The sequence below is a fragment of the Triturus cristatus genome, chromosome 4_1 (genome assembly GCF_964204655.1).
Source record: "Triturus cristatus chromosome 4_1, aTriCri1.1, whole genome shotgun sequence".
Lineage (NCBI taxonomy): Eukaryota > Metazoa > Chordata > Amphibia > Caudata > Salamandridae > Triturus > Triturus cristatus.
Window position 1 is genome coordinate 322,031,894 of NC_140585.1, and position 23,759 is coordinate 322,055,652.

The 23,759-nt window shown below is 45.1% G+C and overlaps 1 protein-coding gene and 1 pseudogene across 1 annotated transcript in view; both read left to right on the plus strand.

The window, feature by feature from the left end:
• LOC146854871 (sodium- and chloride-dependent GABA transporter 2-like) overlaps nucleotides 1–23,759 on the plus strand; it is a 681,032-nt gene that overhangs the window by 60,579 nt on the left and 596,694 nt on the right. The window lies entirely within an intron of this gene.
• LOC146854872 (28S ribosomal RNA) lies at nucleotides 912–2,152 on the plus strand (annotated as a pseudogene).

Sequence of the window (23,759 nt, forward strand, 5' to 3'; positions counted from 1 at the left end):
CGGGCGGCCTTTCTTAGGTGCTTGGTCCATGAGGGAACCCTGGCGTCTTTTGGTGGAGATGCCTTGCCTCTCGAAGCCTGTACGAACTGCTTCAAGGGATCAGATGAGTAAACTCACATGGTTGCTCAAGAATCCATGTGTGCCTCCTACAGTGCAAGGGGGGAACTCAGGCCACTGGCATGACTTGGGGGTGATGCCTAAGCTAGGGACTCACAACATGCAGAGTACATGCCTGCTTCATGCATCCGCTTCACGGCTGCGCTGCAGCCTCCATTAAATAGGTCCTGGGAGGATGAAGGGGCGCTGCAAGGTGGTGGGCAGGGCCGGAAAGGGCAGGAGGGAGGAGCCTTGCGCTCAATCCCTGATTGGCAGTGCGTGCAGGAAATGTGATGTACACAAGACTGACTCCACGTCAAGGAAAGTTGAAAAGAACTTTGAAGAGAGTTCAAGAAAGTGTGAAACTGCTGAGAGGTAAACAGGTGGGGTCTGTGCATTCCACCAAGAGGTTTCAACACTGCAGGAACCTTGGAGAGTGGATCTCCTCCATCAGACTGCCATCTTAGTGCACCCAGCCTCCACAGGGTTCACTTCCGCTGCAGTGGTGTGCTGCGACTGGCTCCAGGTCAGCTGGGAAGCCTTCAATGCGGCAGGTGTCTCTCAGGTCAGGCAGAGAGTGTTACAGTCCCCTTGCAGCAGCTTTACCATGTCCCTGGCAAACACCCCAGCCCCTCTTGGGGTATGCCAGGGTGAGGAAGGGTAATGGGGCCCCCTGCTCCTCGCACAACTGTCAACTGGGATAGACTGTGCACAGTGGGCCTGACCACATCTTGCTCCTGGGTGATGTGGCCTACGCCGGTTGACATGGTTCTGCGGGGATGTTGGCTACCCATGTGACCCATCTTGAAACATGGATCAAGGAGACTAGCATGTGGGAAAGTCAGAGGGCCAATTAAAGCCTTGTGGCACAATGAAGATGAGGACCAGTGTGTGTTGCCTGAGGTGGGATCCCATTGTGACATTAGCGGGAGGCTCACCACGAGCCCATATCGCCTACTCTGATGGGTTGGAGCTTTAGAGTATGTGATAGGACTCTAAAAATGGCGAACTGTTTCTGGGCAGGTTGAAGCCAGAGGAATTTCTGGTGGAGGTTCATTAGCCGTCCTGATGTGCAAATCAGTCGTCTAATCTGGATCTGGTACAAAAGATCAAGCAAACTGTTTTGTAGCGGATTCCCTCTGAGGAATCACTCAGGATAGCTGGCGCTCAGACATCCAAGTTTTATTCTGTAAAGTGAATGATTAGAGATGTTAGGGCCAAAGTGATCTGAAACTCTTCTCAAACATTAAAATGGTAAGCAGTCTGTCTGGCTGGAGTGGAATCCCGACATCGAATGCGAGCACCTAGTGGGCCACTTTTGGTAAGCAGAGCTGGTGCTATGGGATGAACCACATGTTGGGTTAACGCACCTGATGGCTATGCTCCCCAGACCACAGAAAATGTGTTGGTTGATTTAGACAGAAGGATGTTTGCCACGGCAGCCAGAATCTGCTAAGGAATGTGTAACAACTCACCAAACCTGGCCAACGCTGGTGCTGAGAGCAATGTGGGATAAGGTGTAGGAGTAGGAGGGCCACAGTGGTGCACACAGAAACCTGGGGTGACGGTCCAGGTGAAGCTGCCACAGGTGCAGATCTTAGGGGTGGTAGTAAATATTGAAACAAGAACTTTGAAGGCTGAATTGGAGGGGGGTTTCATGTCAACAACAGTTGAACATGGGTCAGTCAGTCCTAAGAGATGGGCAAATGCCATTTGAAAGGGACATCAAGTGGCCTCTATTGCCTTAGGCCAATCAAAAGAGAGTTGGTGAACCCGAAGTGGCGAAGATTGGGGGCCCTCCTGGCATCCAATGCAGTTACACGGTCCTGGAGAAGCTGGCAGGAACAACAGGGAGAGTTCTCTTGTCTTTATTAAAGGGTGGGGCACCCAGGAATGCGTTCACCCCAAGAGAGTGGCACAAGTCTTGGAAAGTCCTGCTGTTCCAGTGGCATCTGGTGGGCTCTCACTGCTCCTTGAAAATCCATGGGAGGTGGTGTAAATCTCAGGCCGGGCCGTACCCATATACCCAGTAGGTCAAGGTGAAAAGCCTCTGGGATGTTGGAATGTAAAGGATATCAACAAGTCAAATTTGTAAGTTGGATTGGCTCTAAAGGCTAGGTCAGTCAGGCTGGGGTGCAATGGAGGGGGGGGGGGCTAGCAGCTGACTGTTTACTTATAACAAAGCATCGGGAAGGCCCAATTCAAGTGTTGATGCAATATGATTTCTGCCCAGTGCTCTGCATGTCCAAGTGGAGAAATTCAATGAAGGGTGGGTAAACAGCTCTTTTAAGGAAGAATAATAGGCAGAATCAGTGGGAAAAGAAAAATCTGTTGAGCTTGACTCCAAGCAATGTGAAGAGACTTGAGAGGTGTAGGATAAGTGGAAGGCCCATGGGCCACTGGTGAAATACCAGTACTCTTATTGTTTTTTCACCTGAGGCAAGGGGGCCAGCCCCATGGGACTGTCACCTCTAGCTCCAAGCACCCATCACCTACTGGGAGCAACCGGGCCTGGAGACAGTGGCAGGTGGGAGATTTTGACTGGGGTGGTATACCTGACAAATGATAATGAAGGGTTTTTATGTGGAGCTCAGGGAGGATAGAAACCTTCTATGAAGCAGAAGAACAAATGTTTGCTTGATCTCGATTTTCAATATGAATACAGACGGTGAAAGCAGGGCCTTTAAGATCCTTCTGACTTTTTGGGTTTCAAGCAGGAGGTGTCAGAAAAGTTGGGAATAACTAGCTTATGGCGGATAAGCGTTCATAGCTATGTCACTTTTGATCCTTTGATGTCTGCTCTTTCTATCATTGTAAAGCAGAATACACCAAGTGTTGGATTGTTCACCCACCTGTGTGGTGCATAGAGCTGCTTGCTTGGGGATTGGAGCATTTACAGAAGGTGCCCACCTCCATTGACCATAGTGCACTGCATGTACGTGGAGCACCAGGTGCTAAATCGTTAGTATCCATCCTGATTCTGGGTCAGGGTTTTGTAAGTAGAAGAGTGTCAACCTCTCCGCGATCAATTGAAAGTATCCTGTGCGACACGTCTTGTCTATGTGGGTGCCCATGTCCCCATGGGGACTCTCTGCCACCAGCTAGGAGGGATGGGATTCTGGACATGGAAGGCTGCCTTTACATGTGCAATGTAACGTGAGGCTCCTCCTCCTGCAATGTTTCGCCGGTTGCAGGGATGGGGGCATGATGCCTTGCAGGTCAGCAGGATGATCACATGGCCAGAGCTCAGAGGCAAGGAGCTTGCCAGTGGATCTAGGAAGGAGTCTACCGAGTGCTAGCTTTGCCATCTGCTGCCTACTAGGCATTCTGGTCACCATGTCAGCCCAAGTCATCTGGCCACTGGGCTGGTCAACCCATTGGTGGTTTCAGTCATTGGTTGACCTACCACGTGACCAACAGGCCGACCGGTGCAGCTAACTCTGACTAGTGTCTCCCACAGTCTCTGTAAGCCCCATTAATAGACAATGAAAAACAACTTCCCAGGCAGGCTCAAGGAGTAAATGGGGGTTGGCTGGGGGCTTGATCCTACTTAGCTTTCCAGGCTCTGACACCAGGAAGGTGGAAGGCACTGACCCAGGTACACCCTTCACTGATGGACTGATGACAGTCCCTACCCAGGGTATGGTGGCTGCAGACTGGGGAGAACCCCATTGATGGCCAAGCCACCAGGCAGATCCTGGGGAGGGTGGTGATGGGCTGGAGAGGAGTCTGGAGCTCCTGCAGGCTGAAGATTTCCCATTAGAGGAAGGTGAAGGCATGGCTTTTTCTTGGGTGACCCGGTCCCCAAAGGCCAGATTTCCAGGCACCTGACAGAGCCACCTTCCCTACCTGGGCCAAGTGGTGTCAAACCAGGGAGGAGTCTGGTGCAGCTGTGGGCTGCAGAGCTGTTGTAATCCCCCGTGAAAGGCAAGCTAAGCAGTGGCTTTCACCTGGGATTCCCAGTACCCATGGGCCAGGACTGTAGACACCGGGCAGGGCCACTGGCCCTACCCATGCCAGGGTGTCACTTCGTATTGAATGGCTCACGTAATCCCCCATGTGAGACCTGGTCCCAACAGGCCAGTGGGGCCAGTCAGTAGACAGAGCCTCCTACCCTGCCCAGTGTAAGATGGCACCCTACCCACAAGAATTTTCCAGGTTTCAAGACGGCCATCAGTTAGCTTGTCAGCTTTGTTTTGGTAAAAACATCACCAATGGCGTTTCATTTTCAAGCCTGGTCCAGCCAATGGATGAGTATGAGTGTGCCAACTTAGTGAACCACTTCATCAGCCCATCCTTCCTAGTCTGAAATATGCCTAGGCCTAATAGGAATTGGTGATTAGAGTGTTGTTGGTTTCCAAAAGGTAATTTAGCAGTGAGGTAAGGTCCCTGAAGCTCAGTACCACGAGGGAGACCAAATGTTTGAATCAGGGCCTGGGAAATGGTCAGAAATTCCCTATTTCCAGGGGTGATGTGGGTTGAGAGTGGTTGCAGGTGTACAGTGGTTTGCTGAGGCAAGGAAGGTAGCCTCGGGAGATTTCTATGTGAGCCAGGTAAAAACTGAGCTTGAAATGGGGGTACCACACCAGCAGTGCATCAATGGTGGTGGATTGTGCTCTGTCAGAATTGTTATGGTCACTTATAATTTTACAAATGAAGCAGTACTCTCCCTCTCTTTCTCTTTCGTCTTGGACCGGGAACCAGTGCAACAGGCTCCCTGACTGCGCATAAAATACAAGCTGGCGCGAGCGTGCAGCCCTAGTTCTCCTGAGGCTTGAGCCGGGAGAAGAGCGGATGATACACGGAAGGCATGCTGCTTTTTGCGTTATTTTGCACATCTAATAGTTTTTAATCTGTTTTAACTGTTGTAAGCACTGCAGGATCTATTTTATTGGGGCATATTATTTTAACTTTGTTAGCCGATTAGACGGGGGCATTCAGAAACACAGGTGCGAGTAATAGGAGGGGCCGCCATCTTTGTTGGAACGCAGGTCAGCGGGCTAGGCTCCCTGACTGCGCATAAAACACAAGCTGGCGCGAGCGCACCGCTGGTGCGCCGAAGGCGCGCCTAAGGCAAGCCCATCTGCGCCCGTCCGCGCCCGGCCAGCGCCAAGCACCAGGGATCCTGGTTGTTTTGGCCCAGGAACAGTGCCTGTTCATAGGTATGATAATGGAACTTTGCAAAAGCTGAGGGAGATTACTAATACAATGAATTGCCTTTGTATATTATCTAATGCCCTACCGATAACTCCTCCCGTTACTTGTCCTGGTTGTGGTTCCAGCATACCCAGGATCCTAAACCTATCCATTTCTGACAAGGAGGAGAAGAGGGGAGGGATAGTTGCTAAGGAGAGCCGATCTTTGAAATGCATCCTGGTGAATGCGAGGTTTCTAGTTAAGCACAGTCTAGAATGTGCCAGACTTATTGAGGATCATGATGTTAAGATGGCCTTCATTACAGAGACATGGACGGATCCCGCCTCAGGGCCGGATATCGTGAAGGCCACCCCTCCGGAATTTTTATGCCACACACTGGATAGGCCGATAAGGAAAGGCGGAGGTCTGGCAGTGATCTATCATCACTCGATTAAGGCAACCTTCCAGCCAATTCCTATAGACACCTGTGAGGCTTTATTTTTCAATCTTACTCTCACTCATCATCAATCCTTTAAGGGGTGTTTATTATATAGACCCCCAGGAACTAGAAATTCATTTCTACTTTCCTTGGGGATTCTATTGGAAGAGGGGGCGCTTTCTGAGGCATTTACAGTCTTGGGAGACTTCAACTTCCATCTAGAATAACTGGAGGAAACGGATACTATGACCTTGAATGATCTGATGCTGACTGCAGACCTGAGGCAGCAGGTAGTAGGTGCCACGCACAGGGGAGGGCATACCCTGGACGGGATCTTTAACAACCTACATAATCTCCATTTCCAGGGCCTTCACCCTCTGGCATGGTCTGACCACTACGCAGCCCAATTTGAGATAATAATAACGGAGCCATGTAAGAAAAGTACAGGCCTTAAGGACTGTATAAGAACAAGAGCATGGAATAATCTGGATGGAATCACCTTTAACGAGTTGTTATCCTCCTCTGCAACTCACTTGCCAGAAGAAGTAGAAAGTGCCTGCCATAGTTATACAGTCTGGCTGCAGCAGGCCTGTGATAGACTAGCTCCAAGCAAAGTCCTGCGTCCTAAGAGAACACACTCCTCCGCCCCCTGGTATTCGCAGGAGCTCAGGAACCATAAGCTTATCTGCAAGCAGATAGAACGAAACTGGAGGAGCAATTATAAGGAATCTGAGAAAAAAGCCTACAAAGCCAGCTTGCAGACCTACAAACAGGTAATCGTGGCAGCTAAGCAAAAATAATTTGCCGTACAGATTACAGAATCAAAAAATTCAGTCAAAGAACTGTTTAAGACGGTTGTTAGGCTGGCCACACCTAAGCCAGTGCTAGTCCAACCTAGCCAAGTGCTATGTGAAGATTTGGCAAAATTCTTCCTGTCTAACGTGGAAGCTATTTTTATGGTTTTTAGCAAAGTAGGCTTTAGTAACATGGACTTGATTAGTGAGATTCCTATGTAAAATGGGGCTCATTGCCCGATCTTTGACAAATTTCGGTCAGTATCTTCCCGTGACACACAAAAGATCCTTATGGAGTCTAATTCAGGATCACCATATGACCCCTGCCCCGCCAAGGTGGCTAAACAGGCCTCGGGTCCGACAGCGGATCGTCTAACAGTAATATTCAATCTAATGTTTGAATCAGGGCTTTTCCCCAGGCAATGGAAACTGGCATCTATATTGCCCCTATTAAAAAAAAAAAACCTTTCGGCTAACGATCCACACAGCTTTCGTCCAATTGCCAGACTCCCCTTACCAGCCAAATTGGTTGAGAAAATTATGAACAGACAACTTAGCCACTTCCTGGATGAGACACATGTGCTTGATCCAACTCAATATGGCTTTAGGCCGGGACACAGCACGGAGTCTGCACTTATCAAAGCCACGGAAGAGATCAGGGAAGCCATCAATCAGGGAGGTAGGGCGGCACTGATCTTGTTGGATCTGTCCGCGGCATTCGATACGGTCCACCACACGATACTGCTGAGCCGCTTAAATTCGTGTGGTGTTCGTGGAAAAGCATGGGACCTCTTAAGATCCTTTCTGGCGGACAGAAAACAAGTTGTGGCCCTGGGGGACTTCCAGTCCAAACCTTTTATATCACCTTGTGGGGTCCCTCAGGGGTCATCTCTCAGCCCAACCCTCTTTAATATTTATGTCAGGGCTCTGGCACCTGTTATAAGCGCCTTCGGTTTTGGCCTCACTTCCAATGCGGATGATACTCAAATTGTGGTATCTCTGACACCAGGTGGAGAGGTTGGGGTGGAAGGGCGTTTTCGCGAGTGCATGCTAGCAGTGGGTAGCTGGATGGCCAAGAATTGTCTTAAATTGAACTCGGACAAAACTGAGGTGTTATTGTTTGGTAATAACACGAATTTCTGGACTCCCTCCTGGTGGCCCGACTCAATGGGCTCGCTCCCAGTCCCAACCAGAAAGGTAAAGAACCTGGGCATAATACTTGATGACAGACACTAGAGCCTCAAGTGAATGCCGTAACATCAAAAACTATGTATGTCATCAGAATGTTGGGGAAAGTGCTACCCTTGTTGCCCGGGGAAAGCAGGCAAACGGTGGTCAGGGCTCTGGTGTTGACCAGACTGGACTATTGTAATGGACTCTACCTAAACGCACAACAAAGAGCGTTGAATAAACTGCAGATACTGCAGAATGTGGCAGTAAGACTGCTCACAGATTCTTCAAGATTTTCCTCAGTCTCTATTGAGAGAAAAGCTTTACATTGGCTCCCAGTCAAAAGCCGAGTACGTTTCAAGGTGTTGTCCTTGGCTTTTAAGGCTCTACACGGCATGGGCCCAGAATTTTTAAAGCTTAGACTTCAATGGTATGTCCCGGAAAGAACCCTGCGGTCTAAAGAAGCTAAGTTGGCCTTGGTGCCACGTATAAAGAAAGACCGATGGGGGGGCAAAAGCTTTGTTTACGGTGCAGCAAAGGCATGGAACGAGTTGCCTCTTTATCTCAGGACCATGACGAATCTCTGTTCATTTCGGAAGGAACTAAAGACGTGGCTTTTTTTCTCAATGAGTAAGCACCCTCTCCACTCCGCACCGGCTCAGTAAACTCAGGGGAATTAGACAGCGCCAGGACACCTCCGGGTATTTGCCGCGCTCTATAAATGTCATTAACATAACATAACATAACAATCTGAACTCTAAGGCAACAATATCTGCATTAGCAGAGAATGAGACACAGTACGTAAACATCATTATCACCCCCAAATCTTGCAGGTGGGAAGCAATAAATAATCTGCCCTAGTTTACTGAGTCATTGGTTCTGGCAGACATGGCTGCAAGACATAAAACAAGACGATATATGTGTGTGGGCCCAATAAGGATTGCATCATGGTCGCCTGTGAATTATAAACGACTCTGGAAAGTGTTATCAAAGGAGAGAAGATGAAACTTTGGATACTGGTTCACCAAAATCTCAGAGGTAGAGAAAACAACATCACCCTTTGACCCCTGAATAGCATGGCTGGGTTGATGCCCTGCCCTGCCCCGCCCTCAGCGGCTTTCTGTCTGCTGCTGAGTGACATAGGAGAAAGTTAATGAGTCTCCGGCTGACACTGCCATAATGACTTCTGAGACCAAGGGTAGAAATAGCTAGGCAAGGAATAAGACAGGGCAAACCGGTTAATGACTCAAAAATGCTCATCCCTAGTTTCAGTATCGATTTCTTAGGCTTCTCCCTGTCCACATAAGAAGTGACAAAATCAATTCACCACTGACAGGACTTTTCCGTCTATTTCATCCTTTTTTTGTAACCGTTGTTGCTTCTTCAAGTGGGGCTTGCATTTACTATCCTGAAATCAAAAGACCTCAAATTAAAGCAAACAATCACACTAGATAAAACAAAAGGAGTAGTTATCTACCAAATGGTGGGCTGCAACTGTAAGGGCAGTGAAACTGCATTTTTCTTAGGCTGTTCATTAGCCAAGACTGTTTGATTTTACTAGAATTATGTGTATAATATACTTACTTAAAGGGGGTTTCCGTCAACTTTCTTCATCCATTGGTCTGTCATTTTACTATGTATGATGTGAATTCATAAAAAAATAATTCTTCAGAACACGTTCATTCTGGTCTCAGGTTCACCAATGGTTCTTTAGTAAGCTTTGTCGAGAAAACAAATACAGCCTTTATTGTGTTTAATTTGCGGCAATTGTAATACTTCTTTATCTATCTCTTTCATTCTCTCTTTACTTATTTTTTCTCTCTTTCTTTTGTCTCTCTCTTCATTTCTTTTTCCTTCTTACTTGCCATCTTTCATTCCTTTTTTCCATTTTCTTTCTTTCTTTTCTTTTCTTCTTTCTTTCCTTCTTTCTCACCGAAATATCTTTCTTTCTTTCTTTCCTTCCTTTTAACTTTCCTTCCTTTCTTTTCCTTCTATCCATCTGTCTTCTTTACCTCCCTTTCGTCTTTTTTCTTTTTCTTTCTTTCGTTCTTTCTTTCTTTCTTTCTTTCTTTCTTTCTTTCTTTCTTTCTTTCTTTCTTTCTTTCTTTCTTTCTTTCTTTCTTTCTTTCTTTCTTTCAGAATTATATTTATGATATAGTTACTTATTGGGGCTATCAGCCGCTCTTCATCCTTACATCTGTGGTTATGTCATTCACATTTTTCTTCTACCCACTCAAGCATGCATCAAGGGGCAGTGCATCAGCCCACTTAAGCCATTGGTTGACTTCAGTATGAGTTACGGCATGCTGGCACAAAACCGGTACAGGGAATGCTTGTTTCCGGGCCAGGAAGGACCTGGTTTGGCAGTTCGGCCTGAACTGTTCCCATGAGGTACAGGGTCAAGACTGATTTGCATATGGCTGGGTCTAAACTGTGGTGGCATGGTGAGCAAAAGAACTGTGGTAAATAATTTAATTACCGGGACTTAATTTGATGCGGAAAATCTATAATAATAGCTCAGTAAAATAAGAGGCAGAATCCGTGGTATTAGAGGTTCGGAACGGGCTTTATTCCAAAATCGATTCGAATCGATGGACTCCATATTCCATCACCACGAAGGTTCAGGAAGTGAAGAACCAACTTTATTGACAAGTAATCATTTTTATACAATAGGCATTACAGTGAAACAGATGCAGGAGGCGTAACAGTTGATAATAAAGATAAGAACATACATGCGTAACTAAAATAGGTGTAACTGGGCGTAACTTAAAGAACGTCATTGGATATGATGTCATAAATGGGTGGTTCCACGGAAGAATTTCGCAATGTCAGCAGAAATACTTGGCAGAGATGCGCGCGCAGCAGCATGACGTGTGATTGACGAGCAACTAGGGGGTGAAAGGGACTTGACATTTAGCTCTACATGTGGAGACAGAAGTCTGGGGTTATGTCAACCTAATCCCAAATCATATCTAACATCCTATGTTTAAAGAACTGTGTTATCCAAAAAGAAAGGTCTCTTAGGATAGAATCTTATTCTATACTGACTATACTGACTGTTAGTGCGTGTACAAGCGTCTAAGTGTCTACACTAGATGCGAGGGTAGAAAATCTTCCATAGTAACAGGGCTATGAATTACTTGCATAAAGACAGAGAAGCCGGGCCTTTTGCTCGGTAGCTAAAAGAATGTTTACTTAAACTACTAGACAGGAATGCATTGGGTGAAGAGCGGAGCAGAGCAGATAATCTTGAAGGTGAAACGCAGTTTTTGGCAAGCAGACAGGTCGAGTCAGGCACCGTTAGCCGCACAGGGAGTAGGACAAAGTTCATGGATACAGATGCGAGCTCAGACTGGAGCTTTCAGAGGCAGAAGGCAGAAAAGGCTTGATGGCAGAATCAGGGCCTACTCGCCTGGACTGTAAGAAATGTGGGAAGTGAACCATATAAAGCCGGTGGCCTTTCATACTTAGGAATAGAGTATCCGGCCCATTCATGGCGGGTCTGAAAGAGGACATGTTGACGGTGGACGCACATGTGTTTGCGTCTTCATAACTGGAACTGGAGGAAACATACATGTACTTATGATCTATACATGAAACCGTTGGGGTCCAAGATAGGGGACATAACTGATCATAAAAATCCATATTTCCACATTCCCTCCTTGTCCCCTACTTGCCCTTAAGAGATATCAATCTTCATCAATCCGTTGATTTGTTCATATAACATCATTTGTTCTTCTTTCTTCTTCCGGAATCTTGAATGAAAACTTGGATGTGGGATACACGAGGTGGCACATAGACCACAAATCGCTGGTCCACATTGTAGGCATAAGCAGCAACTGAATAGTATGAGAAGGCCAATACCTAGGAAGGATAGGACCCTCCATCCAAAGGTAGATAATACACTCCAAAACCAACCGGACCAAGTCCAGGTGCCTGGATTCTGGTGTATCTGGCTTACAATCTTATGAAGGCGAGTTATGGCTTTATATACAGATGGCGAATTTTCTGGTATGAAAATGCAACAATTTGATCCGATGACCCTACAAGCTCCGCCCCTATCGGCCAGAATGACGTCAAGGACAAGACGATTTTGAAGCACAACAATCCGCATAGCGGACTGTTCTTCTGTTAAATTGCCTAAGGCGGAAATAGTTTCGTTTACTACTGCTTCAAGGGTTCTGGTTAATCTACGTATCAGCTTACTATTAGTGACTGTACCTATATAAGGAAAGAAACCTTTATTGAAATCTGTGTATTTCTCCCATGCTGTTTCAGTATAATCGACTATTGGGAGATCTCTCTGTTCTCTATTGTGTACTAAATGAGTATTTCTATGATAATCAGGAGGAGCTAGGAAAACAGGTGGCAAAAGAAATCCGATGTAACAGGTACCATCCCAATCTAGAGGCAGACGTATATATGCAGTCTGACCACATACAAAGTAGGAATGTCGAGAAGCTCTAAATGTAGACTTGCCTTGATCACTGAATTCTATTACAGTGATGCATTTACTATGGCCCATGTGTATGGAGCCATTCTTTCTTATACACAGTTCACCTTTAACTGGAAATACTGACATAGCGGGCAAAATTGGTGCAGCTTCGGATTCGACATTCAGGATCATGAGATTAAGCGTGAAATTACCTAATCCATATACTTCATTTTCTAGATCAGTTCCTGTTCTTTTGGGAAGTCCCTCCTTGTTAGGGTAACAGGCTTTAAGCAAGACTAAGTTCAGGTTTCCCCAAACCCAGTTGTCTTGATAAACTGCGGAATTCGAATCTAGGGAATTAATTAAACTAAACCATGCTCCACAGGAGCCATTGTGTGTGAACGGATATGGAAAGAGAGGCAAAATTCCATTATAGTTCTGATAGGGAGGGAGTCGGCCACATATCCAACAATTTGTAGCATTGCTAGCCTGATGGGAATGATGTAACATACTAATAAAAGTGTTATTGCGCAGCGCAAATCTATATGACAACTCATGCGGGGGAAATTCACTAAAAGAATGTTCAGCAGTAACATTATAAACATGTTTAGAAATAGGATAATATATGTGCAACAATATACTTGCAGCTATTATTAAAAGACATAAGAAAAACAAAATTAATAACGTCACTGTACAATGACTACGCAGTGATTTACAGTACGCATGTTTTTTCAACTGGATTTGATTATCTCCTTCTCTATTCCGGTCCAGAGGATACATGTCAGAGACAAATTCAACCGATTCACCTTGGAGAGGACTTAAACAATCAAATTGTCTGACTTATTGGACCGTAGTTTTAGTCTATATTGTTCTGAGTTTGTTTGTTCAACCAAAGGAAGCTTTGAGTCTGTCTTTGAGGAAATACAGGGTTTAGTCTCTATATCGGATGGTAGTCCATGAAATTTCTTGATATGACTTGAATGTATCCAGCCTTTTCGACCTTCGATCTTCACGGCTGTCCTCGTGGTTAACAGTACGAGTTGAGGCGATTTCCACCTAGGATCCAGCTGAGACTTCCGATCAAAATTCCGCACTAACACCAGGTCACCAGGAACCACGTCATGGGGTTTCACCTCGGTGTTGTCGGGAAAGGCTGCAGCTACCTGTGAACGACAAGATTGTAGTGCAGACATCAAGGAAGCCAGGTAATCTGTCAGCATATTACAGTCAACGTCAGTTATTTTACGAGGTATAGGCGTCCCCCACATATTTGGTGGTCTACCGAAGATCACCTCATAAGGGGATAGCCCTGTTCGAGAGTGCGCTACCATTCTCATGTAAAAGAGTGCAACTGGTAAGGCTACTACCCAGTCGACACCTTTCTCTCTACATATTTTGGACAATCTAATTTTCAGAGTTTGATTATGTCGTTCCACGAGACCTGCTGCCTCGGGGTGTCGGACACAGTGAAATCTCCATTGATAACCTAACAAAAGTGAAACGTATTTCATTAGTTCGGATGAGAACGGCTGGCCGTTATCTGAGTAGACAGCACGTGGTAAACCGTACCGTGGGAAGAATTCTCGAACTAACTGTTTGGCAGTAGTCGGGGCAGTGTAATCTGAAACCGGGTATGCCTCTGTCCAACGGGAAAGAGCACAAACAACTACAAGAACGTATTTGAATCCTCGACATCGTTCCATCTGGATATAATCCATCTGGAGGACTTCAAAAGGGTGATCAGGAGGATGAAATCCACCCTGTTCTACGGGAATGCTTTTACCTGGGTTAAACTGACAACAGATCATACAGGTACGGACTTTTTGTTTAGCTGCTGCTCGTAAATGTTTGTTGAACCAAATGTGTTGAATGCTGTCTAGCATAGCTTTTTCTCCTAAGTGGGCAGGACTATGTATTGTATTTATGATAACTTGGACCATTGAGTCGGGAAGAAACCATATAGATTTTTCCTTCGTCATCCATCCCTGATCAGTTTGGATCCCTCCTAATTCAGTCCATTTCTTTATTTCTTCTGGTGTAGCATGTGTCTGTATGTCAATTACGTCAAGAGCGGGATCCTTAACCATCATGCAATGTGTTGGTGTCGGAACTATTGTCTTTGTCATGTCAGATGTGTGAGTTTGAGCAGTCTGTTTAGCTGTTTTGTCAGCTAGATCATTGCCTTGGGAAATGATATCAGTAACTTTCGTATGAGCTTTACATTTCATAATTGATATTGCAGCGGGTAGATGTATTGCATCTAATAGGGCATGAATGAGGGGTCCGTGCTGAATGTGGGCACCGTGAGAAGTTAAATAACCTCTCTCTCGCCACAGCACGCCGAAGTCATGGACGACTCCGAATGCATAACGTGAATCTGTGTATACGTTGACTTTCTTATTTGTGGCTTGAATACAGGCTTGTGTCAGAGCGATGAGCTCTGCTGCTTGAGCTGACAAGGTATTAATACGATTTGTTTCAATGACTTCAGTGTCTGTTGTGACTGCATACGCGGCCACTAGCTCTCCTGTACTTGTTCTCATACATGAACCATCTACATACAACGTCAGGTCTGAATCTGTCAATGGGACGTCTGTCAAGTCTTGTCTGGGTTTCGTCGTGATAGTAATAACTTCAATACAATCATGTGCTAATGGGTCTGTTCCGTTTACTGGCAAAAGAGTGGCAGGATTCAATGTACTACAACGTCTGATTTCTATGTGTGGCTGAAACAATGTTAATTCGTAACCGGTGAGTCTCGCTATAGTCAAGTGTTGTGTTTGTGTGCGGTTCAAGAGAACCTCTACTGCGTGTGGTACTTGTACTGTCAATGGATGTCCTAACACTATGGCATCGCTTTGTCTGATTGCTAAAGCTGTCGCTGCCACTGACTTCAGGCACGCAGGCAGAGCCTGAGCTACGGGATCTAATGTACTAGAAAAATAAGCACATGGTTTGTGTGATCCTGCTTGTTCCTGTGTGAGTACTGACAAAGCAGTACCTTCGCGTTCTGTAACAAAGAGCGTAAACTGTTTGCTGTAACATGGTGTTGCTAGGACAGGTGCTTGACATAAAGCTTTCTTTAAACTTTCAAAGGCGTGTGTATGTTCCTGAGTCCAAGGGAGGACAGTCGATGTGGCTGCCTCCTGTGTTGTCAACTGAATGAGTGGTTTTGCTAGAAATGCATACTGAGGGATCCACTGCCTACAATATGAAGTGAGGCCTATAAAAGCCCGCACCTCCTTTTGTGTCTTGGGTACTGACATGTTATCAATTAACTGTATGCGGTCGGGTGTAAGCTGCCTTCCCTCCTTGGACAGCGAGTGACCAAGGTAAACAACTCGCTGGACACAGAATTGCAGCTTAGAAGGGGACACCTTGTGCCCCTTTTCGGCCAAAAAATGTAAAACCGTCAGTGAGGCTTTTTCACATTCAGGTTCGCTTCGGGCGGTGATCAGCAGATCATCGACATATTGAAGCAGGGCAGTGTTGACTGGCATGTGGATACTGTCAAGTTCTCGTTTCAGTGCTTGGCTATAGATGCTGGGGCTTTCTGTGAATCCTTGAGGTGCGCGTGTGAATTTAAAGCTTCGTCCATTTAAACTAAATCCGAACAAGTATTGGCTTTCCGGATCTATTGGGACGCTGAAAAAGGCATTCTTGAGATCAATTACAGTAAAGAATGTTGCTTCGGAATCAATGGCTGTCAGTAATGAAGAAATGTCTGGAACTACGGGGTATTGTGGTACAATACATTTATTTAATTCGCGCAGATCAATAACCAATCGATATACTGACGGGGCTTTTGGATCAGTTCGTTTAAGAATCGGGATTATCGGGGAATTACATACATTGGAGTCGGTTTCCACAACCACTCCTTGGCCAATAAGCTCGTCAATGATTTGCAGTAAAGCCACTACAGCATCTGGGGGTAACTTGTATTGTCGCATTCGTGGTAGTACCACTCCTGCCTTTAGTGTGACTCGATATGGTGTAATGTTCATGCAACCAACATCTGTAGGGCCTTGTGCCCATAAATGTGTGGGTAAAGTCTGCAGTCGGGGATCCATGTCTCGGGACACATAGTGCCCTTTGAAATCACGTAAAAACAATCTTACTCCTTCCGGAGAACAACATATTATAGCTCCTAGAGCTTTCAATGTTTTGATACCTAACAGGTTTTCTGGACATGATTTAGTAAGCAATAAATCTGTAGTTCGTGTCAAAGGACCAATCGTAAGGGGAAGAGGCTGTGATACTTCGTTAATGATAGGTTTTCCTGAAAACCCAAGGGAAATATTCTGTGAGCCTGAGAGGGGTGCCCCTGGAACTTCACTACGTTTTATTGTTGTTCGGCTTGCCCCTGTATCAAGTAAAAATTTTCTATCTTGGCCTAATAGTTCACTGTGTACATAAGGTCCTTCTTGATCTACAGGGACCTCGATAAGGGGTAAGCCAACTTCCCTCTCTAGGCTGTTTCATGAGTATCGTTGATAATCAGGATAATCATACTGTGCAGTCTGGTACATCTGTCGTGTCGTTGTTGGTGTAGCAGCAATAGGCTGCGGTGGTGGAGCTGGCATAGACTGTTGCGGAGCTGGCATGGCCTGTGCATGCTGCGGAGCTCCTTGTTGGTTCTGATCCTGTCTAAGTGGCCGTGGTCTTTCTTTAGTATTACCTATGGCGATATTATGTTTTAAAACTGGACAATCGTGTACATAATGGCCTGGCTGTTTACAATAGTTGCATGTCCCTTTTACAGGACCTGTTGAAACACTGGACTGTGTCATACCCTTTTTATGACCGTCAGCTGGAACTGTCTGGGAAACTAGCATTTTCATTTTCGTGTCTTTCATGCGTCTTTGTTCATGTTCTTGTTCCTCTCTAATTCTATTGTGATGGTACTGTAGCATTTGTAACATTTGTGACGGAGAGTTACCTTGCCAGGTACTCTCGAATTTCAATACTCTATTCTTAACTTGGGGCAGGGCATTTTCAACTAATTTTGTCACAAACAGATGTGGATAAGATTCGCTACTTGCTTTTATTCCACTATTTATACCAAAACATTTTTCGAATCGGGCATAGAAATCACTAGTGTCTTCATCTTGCTTTTGTTTACAGGCTGAAATTGCACCCCAGTCTTCCTTTTTCGTAGTTAATAAACGTGGCAATACCTGTACTAGTAAACCTGGTAGTATTTTGGTCTTTTCCCCAAGCCCTGAACCTGGACCTCGAGCTTTTTCTTCGTTTTCTAATGCTGTCCAATCTATCTTCTGGTCTCCCACCTCCCAGTCCTTTTCCTTGAGTTTTTCGTAAATGCCCGCAGGCATTAATACCTTCAATATCGTCATAATGTCTGGATAGGTATACTCTCCCATGAGCAACATGTCTTTAATTTCACAGTGGAAACCCGCTGGGTCTTTGTCATGACTGGGTACCACTTTCTTCATTTCTAATAGTTCTATTTTAGATATGGGTGTGTATACAAACACACGTTTAAACTGATTGTCATCACCTTTTATCGGGTGCACTTCGCGTAAGGGATTCTGTCTATCCATATAGTACGTCGTTCTTTCCTTGATGGGCAGTGAGACATGTTCGGGGCATACAAAAAGAATATACTGCTTTCTGGATTCTAGTATTTCTCTAATTAACTCAGTACCTGAACCTCTCCATTTATTTGTGAGTAATTCAGTCAATATATTAGGTAATGGACCAGGATCGGAGTGTTGGCTTTTATATAATATAAGGAGTTGTTGAACCATATAGATACCAGCTAAACGTTGTTCATCTGGGGTGAGGTTCAAAAACGTGTGTGCTAGTGTATCATCACTATATTTTCCGGGACTGTCAACCCAATGAACGGCTGACCTGGCTAATTCTTGTTCGTCCATAGAATCAAGTATATGATAACCCCTTCGTTCTCGGAGCAATTTGTCAGCGGCTTGGAACGAATGTTCGGGGGACCTTATATTTATTATTGGGTTTTGGAAGTTTCTGTTATTATCTGGACGTATCGGACGTATCGGATCAGTAAAGCATCTAGTATTATTACAATATTTCCCTCTACCTACATAGGCCATAGTTTCTAACTGTCCTGTGGGCAGTTCTAATTCTTCCTCCTCCTCGGTTTGTTCAGGCTCGTCTACTGCTAATCTTTCTTCGTGTATTCGTTCTACTTCTTTGCGGATCTTGCGGCACATAGCTACTATACATGATCGTTTATCATGTCTCCCCTCTGATATATTCCGACTCCAGGTGGTAAGAATTTGCATTTCTTCCGGATTTACCCCTGGTCGGTCTTGATTTCTGATCACACAATTTATGAGGAAACGTAACAGTTCCCCCTGTATCTCCACTTTCTGGTACTCCAAGGCTCTATTAATACTTTCGGAATCTCGTCCTGACTGGACAAAGTGATATATATTTTCTAAATGTGTAGTCATTCCTGGTAGCCTCCCTAAATATATTGCAGCTCGTCGGATACGTAATGATGCCAGCAGCATTTCGTCCCCTTTTCCGGGCACCGGGTCATATCTACAATCTATTAGAAGTTCCTTAAGCGCGTCGGGAGTTACTAGTTTGGGCGTACGTTGGTGGGCTAATTCTTGAAAGGAAAGTTTATTTACTCTGGGTGGCGTGGAAAAAATGTTTGTTGTACCTCCTGTAGCACCACCTGGGGTGCTGGATGTGAAAGGATTCGTTGAACGTGATATGGCAACCATAGATGTGGGTACAGCTGTAGAAACAGATGTGCTTGCCGGAACTTGTGTCGGAGTTTGTTGTTGCGGAGGTACAGACAGAGGAGGGTCTTGGCGTTGAACCCCCTCGGCAGGCGGTCTATGTGGCGCAGCACTAGCATACTCGGGAGCTGCGTCGTCTAAATAAGAGGAAAGAAAAACATCTTCTGCGGTTCTGGGATGCCCTTTGGGATGTACTTTTATCGGGAACAATGGGGGTGGCAAGTCTTTTGGTATCTCCGGAGTAGCCTTAGGTAACCCTTCGGCCAAAAGAGGATACATACCATTCATAAGGGCATTTCGTTGTCTGTCTACTTGTTATGATTTTACTCGAGTACCTTCTTCAATTAATAGATTTTCTCGAACTTTATTTGAATTCTCCTTACTCTTCTCTTCCTGTCTACGTGCTTTTTCTGTACGTCTATACGATTCGTTACGCCATAATTCAATGGCATCTTTCTGTGATTGTCTAGCTTTCTTTTTCCGTAATTCTTCCTCTACTTTCACGATGCAATCTGCATCCCAGGTCCCAGCTGCGGGCCACCTCTGACTTTCTGGTAATTCCTTGGTGTAGTCTACCCATAAATCCAGAAATAATATGGCGTCTAGGCCATGTTTATGATACATGAAGTACCCTGGAGTGTCCCTAGGAGGAATGGGAACAGCTTCTTCGAGTACCCCTTTTCTAGTTTTTATCTGTCTTAATTTCGAAAAGAGCGGCATTTTTGAGAACTGATCTGATCTGATACCTAATTCTGAACACGTTTAATACAACAAAACACAATAATGAACAGTCATTCACACCACAATATGCAGAACGTATTTAAAACATTTTAACATTTAACATTTAATGAACAGCAATGATGGTCATTTGACGAACTAGTCACTAAACATGATACTCGGCACTAACTAGGTAATTCTGGATTATATACTAGACATACTTGATATACTGCTAAACAGTACAGATACACTGCTGAAACAGTGCAGACCGGATTTGTGTACCCAAACCCGTCTTGACCGGCACAACCTATGTGCACGTCAGAACGCCTCCCCGACAATGGTACTCACCGGGTAGCTCGGAACGGAAGGCCTCGGAACTGAACTGAACTGGACTCGGACCGGACTCGACTCGAAACTTCGGAACTTCGGAACTTCGGAACTTCGGAACCTGGTGGGCCTCTGTATACCTCGGATCTTGCTCTCTCAGCTAGGCTCTGGTCGGGATACTTCGCACTTCTCACCGCCTCGTCTGGGTGTTGATCGCAGCCTCAGTTACCCCCGCTCGGCAGGAGGGAGATACAGGAAATCCTGTGGGTACGCGTTGTTGTCCGTCCAGCTGTGACAGGAGACCAGGCCTGCAACGCACCTCCGGCGCGTGAGATGAGAAAGTGTCCCTATTCGGGCGCCATTTATGTGGTAAATAATTTAATTACCGGGACTTAATTTGATGCGGAAAATCTATAATAATAGCTCAGTAAAATAAGAGGCAGAATCCGTGGTATTAGAGGTTCGGAACGGGCTTTATTCCAAAATCGATTCGAATCGATGGACTCCATATTCCATCACCACGAAGGTTCAGGAAGTGAAGAACCAACTTTATTGACAAGTAATCATTTTTATACAATAGGCATTACAGTGAAACAGATGCAGGAGGCGTAACAGTTGATAATAAAGATAAGAACATACATGCGTAACTAAAATAGGTGTAACTGGGCGTAACTTAAAGAACGTCATTGGATATGATGTCATAAATGGGTGGTTCCACGGAAGAATTTCGCAATGTCAGCAGAAATACTTGGCAGAGATGCGCGCGCAGCAGCATGACGTGTGATTGACGAGCAACTAGGGGGTGAAAGGGACTTGACATTTAGCTCTACATGTGGAGACAGAAGTCTGGGGTTATGTCAACCTAATCCCAAATCATATCTAACATCCTATGTTTAAAGAACTGTGTTATCCAAAAAGAAAGGTCTCTTAGGATAGAATCTTATTCTATACTGACTATACTGACTGTTAGTGCGTGTACAAGCGTCTAAGTGTCTACACTAGATGCGAGGGTAGAAAATCTTCCATAGTAACAGGGCTAAGAATTACTTGCATAAAGACAGAGAAGCCGGGCCTTTTGCTCGGTAGCTGAAAGAATGTTTACTTAAACTACTAGACAGGAATGCATTGGGTGAAGAGCGGAGCAGAGCAGATAATCTTGAAGGTGAAACGCAGTTTTTGGCAAGCAGACGGGTCGAGTCAGGCACCGTTAGCCGCACAGGGAGTAGGACAAAGTTCATGGATACAGATGCGAGCTCAGACTGGAGCTTTCAGAGGCAGAAGGCAGAAAAGGCTTGATGGCAGAATCAAGGCCTACTCGCCTGGACTGTAAGAAATGTGGGAAGTGAACCATATAAAGCCGGTGGCCTTTCATACTTAGGAATAGAGTATCCGGCCCATTCATGGCGGGTCTGAAAGAGGACATGTTGACGGTGGACGCACATGTGTTTGCGTCTTCATAACTGGAACTGGAGGAAACATACATGTACTTATGATCTATACATGAAACCGTTGGGGTCCAAGATAGGGGACATAACTGATCATAAAAATCCATATTTCCACAGAACAATGGATTTCAACAAGATTTATTGACTGGGGGTGATTGTTTGATTTTCTCTGCAATCCATCCATCATCTGTGTGTCTTTTGCCCTTTCACAAGAAGCACACCACACACAAAGAAATTCCCTTCAGTGTCAGCGAGTACTATGGTAAATTGTGTTATTTTGAGACCCAAAAATCATTTTTGCTTGTAGCCAATATATTTTTTCAGAAGCCTGGCAGCTTCCTGAAGAAGAATGTTTTCCAAAATCTATGTAAAAACTAGAATTGCCAAAAGGGTGCTGGTGAATGCCAGACCTATTGGCTTTGCTAATGCCAATTTCTATTTCTGATTAAAATACACATCTTTTTGACCTATACAATCCTCATCTCTCCTCAAATTGCATTGAAACATTGCTCTTCCCTCCTCCTTGCCTCCAGCCCTCTGAAAGTGACACCACTAGATCACAAGACTGGACAGAGGAGCTAAAACGTCCTTGGAGACATGCCAATAACACTTCATGAAGGGGGTGCGAGCTACAAGGGCCCACAGCAGAGTTGGGGGAAACAGAGTGATGGATCCTTCTCAAGAAGTTACCCATATGGCGTTTGTCACTTCATGTGTATTTCTACCTGCTTCCAGTGGGCTTAAGATATTTCAAATGGAGTACTAGATGCTTCCTATTGGGTGCTGCCTAGATACCGTTCAAACACTGCTTTCACATTTTCACAGAAGCTGTGAAATTGACTCCTGGAAAAAGTGGAAAGAGCTGACGAGATTAGAACATTGAGCGAGAGTACCGAGGGAAAGAGAGGTCAGGGAGCAGATGTTGAGAGTAGAGTGATGGATAGGACTAGAGTGTGTTTGAAGGTGCTGGGTGAGACAGCATAGAGGAGAGACTGAAAGAAACTTGCTCCACAAATTAAACATTCACCCCAGTCACAGATCTGGATTTAATCCTCCATAATATTTTTGCTCACCACACCACCCCAGTTTGGACCTAGTCATATTATATCAGTCTTGACCGTGCTCTCCATGGGAACAGGTGGCATTGCAAGCACGGGACCCACATCTTGGCATACCCTTCTCATTTAGGGTGACAAGAGCAAAAAGAACAGATGATAGATGGAATGCTGTGACTGCGGTGAATTTTTGATGTGTTCAGAATTTCATCCTTCATCTGTTCTTTTTGCATTTGTTGCGCTACGTGGGAAGGGTATGCCCAGACGTGGGTACCGTGCTCAATGTGCTACCAAATTCAAGCTAGCCTGGCAGATAACCTGTCCCTGGGAGGACCTGGACTGACAGTTTGGGCTGGACTCTTCCCATAGCAGGGTCAAGACTGATTTGCATATGGCTGGGTTCAAACTGGAATGGTGTGGCGAGCAAAAAAAAATGGATTTAATTCAGATCTGTGACTGGAGGTGAATGTTTGATTTGATCACCATTCTGTCCATCATCTGTTCTTTTTGAATGAAGGAAAGAGAGCAGATATTTCAGACCGAAGCAAGTGGGGGCTAAACAGGATTAGAGAGATGACAGACAGCAAAGGGGCACTGATGATTGATAGATCTCAGAGAACATTTGATGAAGAAAGAGATGCTAGAGATAAAGAGGCAGTGGAGATAGCAGAGAGTAGAGGTGAAAGCGTGGACAAAAGTCATCAGCGATGAAGACTGAATGTGGGATTTTGATGCGTTCGCGGTGTCACCTCTCTTATTCAATGTTCATCAGCCAGTATTTTTCATCACCAGGGCCTGAAATATCATTGACATGCTGAGGGCACACACTTTGATCTGGATTTAAATTGCCGAAAGGGCAATTTCACCTACCTTAAACAAGGTCTTGAAAAGTGGCCATTTGAATTAAAAGAAGCCTCAAACTAAATGGGCCAAAAAAGGAGTGCTTTTGATGGGTTTAAGCCCCAGGTTCCAGTATATCAATAATCTCCTTCAGCTCCCTGATTTATTTGAGACCCCGACATCCTTCATTATTAAAGCTAAAAAGTAGAGGGGTGGGCTATATGTGATACAGAATTGAACTTGGCGCTCACATCACCTCTATTGTCCATTCAGCTTTCCTCAGCCTTCGGCAACTGAAAGAGACTTTGATTTATGTCCAAAACACTCACACATCATAGAAAGCTGTGTGGTAATTCAAAACTTGAATATGGTAATGCTTTAGTGATTGGGCTGCTAAAAATCAAATGGAAAGATTGAACCACATATAGATCATGGTGGCAGAACTTGCTCTGAAACTAGGGAAATATGAACGAAGATGAACAGGCCTGGCTTCTGTGAAGTGGCTAGCAATCCCAAAACTCTTCTTCAAGGTGACTTGCCCTGATGTCAAGGGTATTAA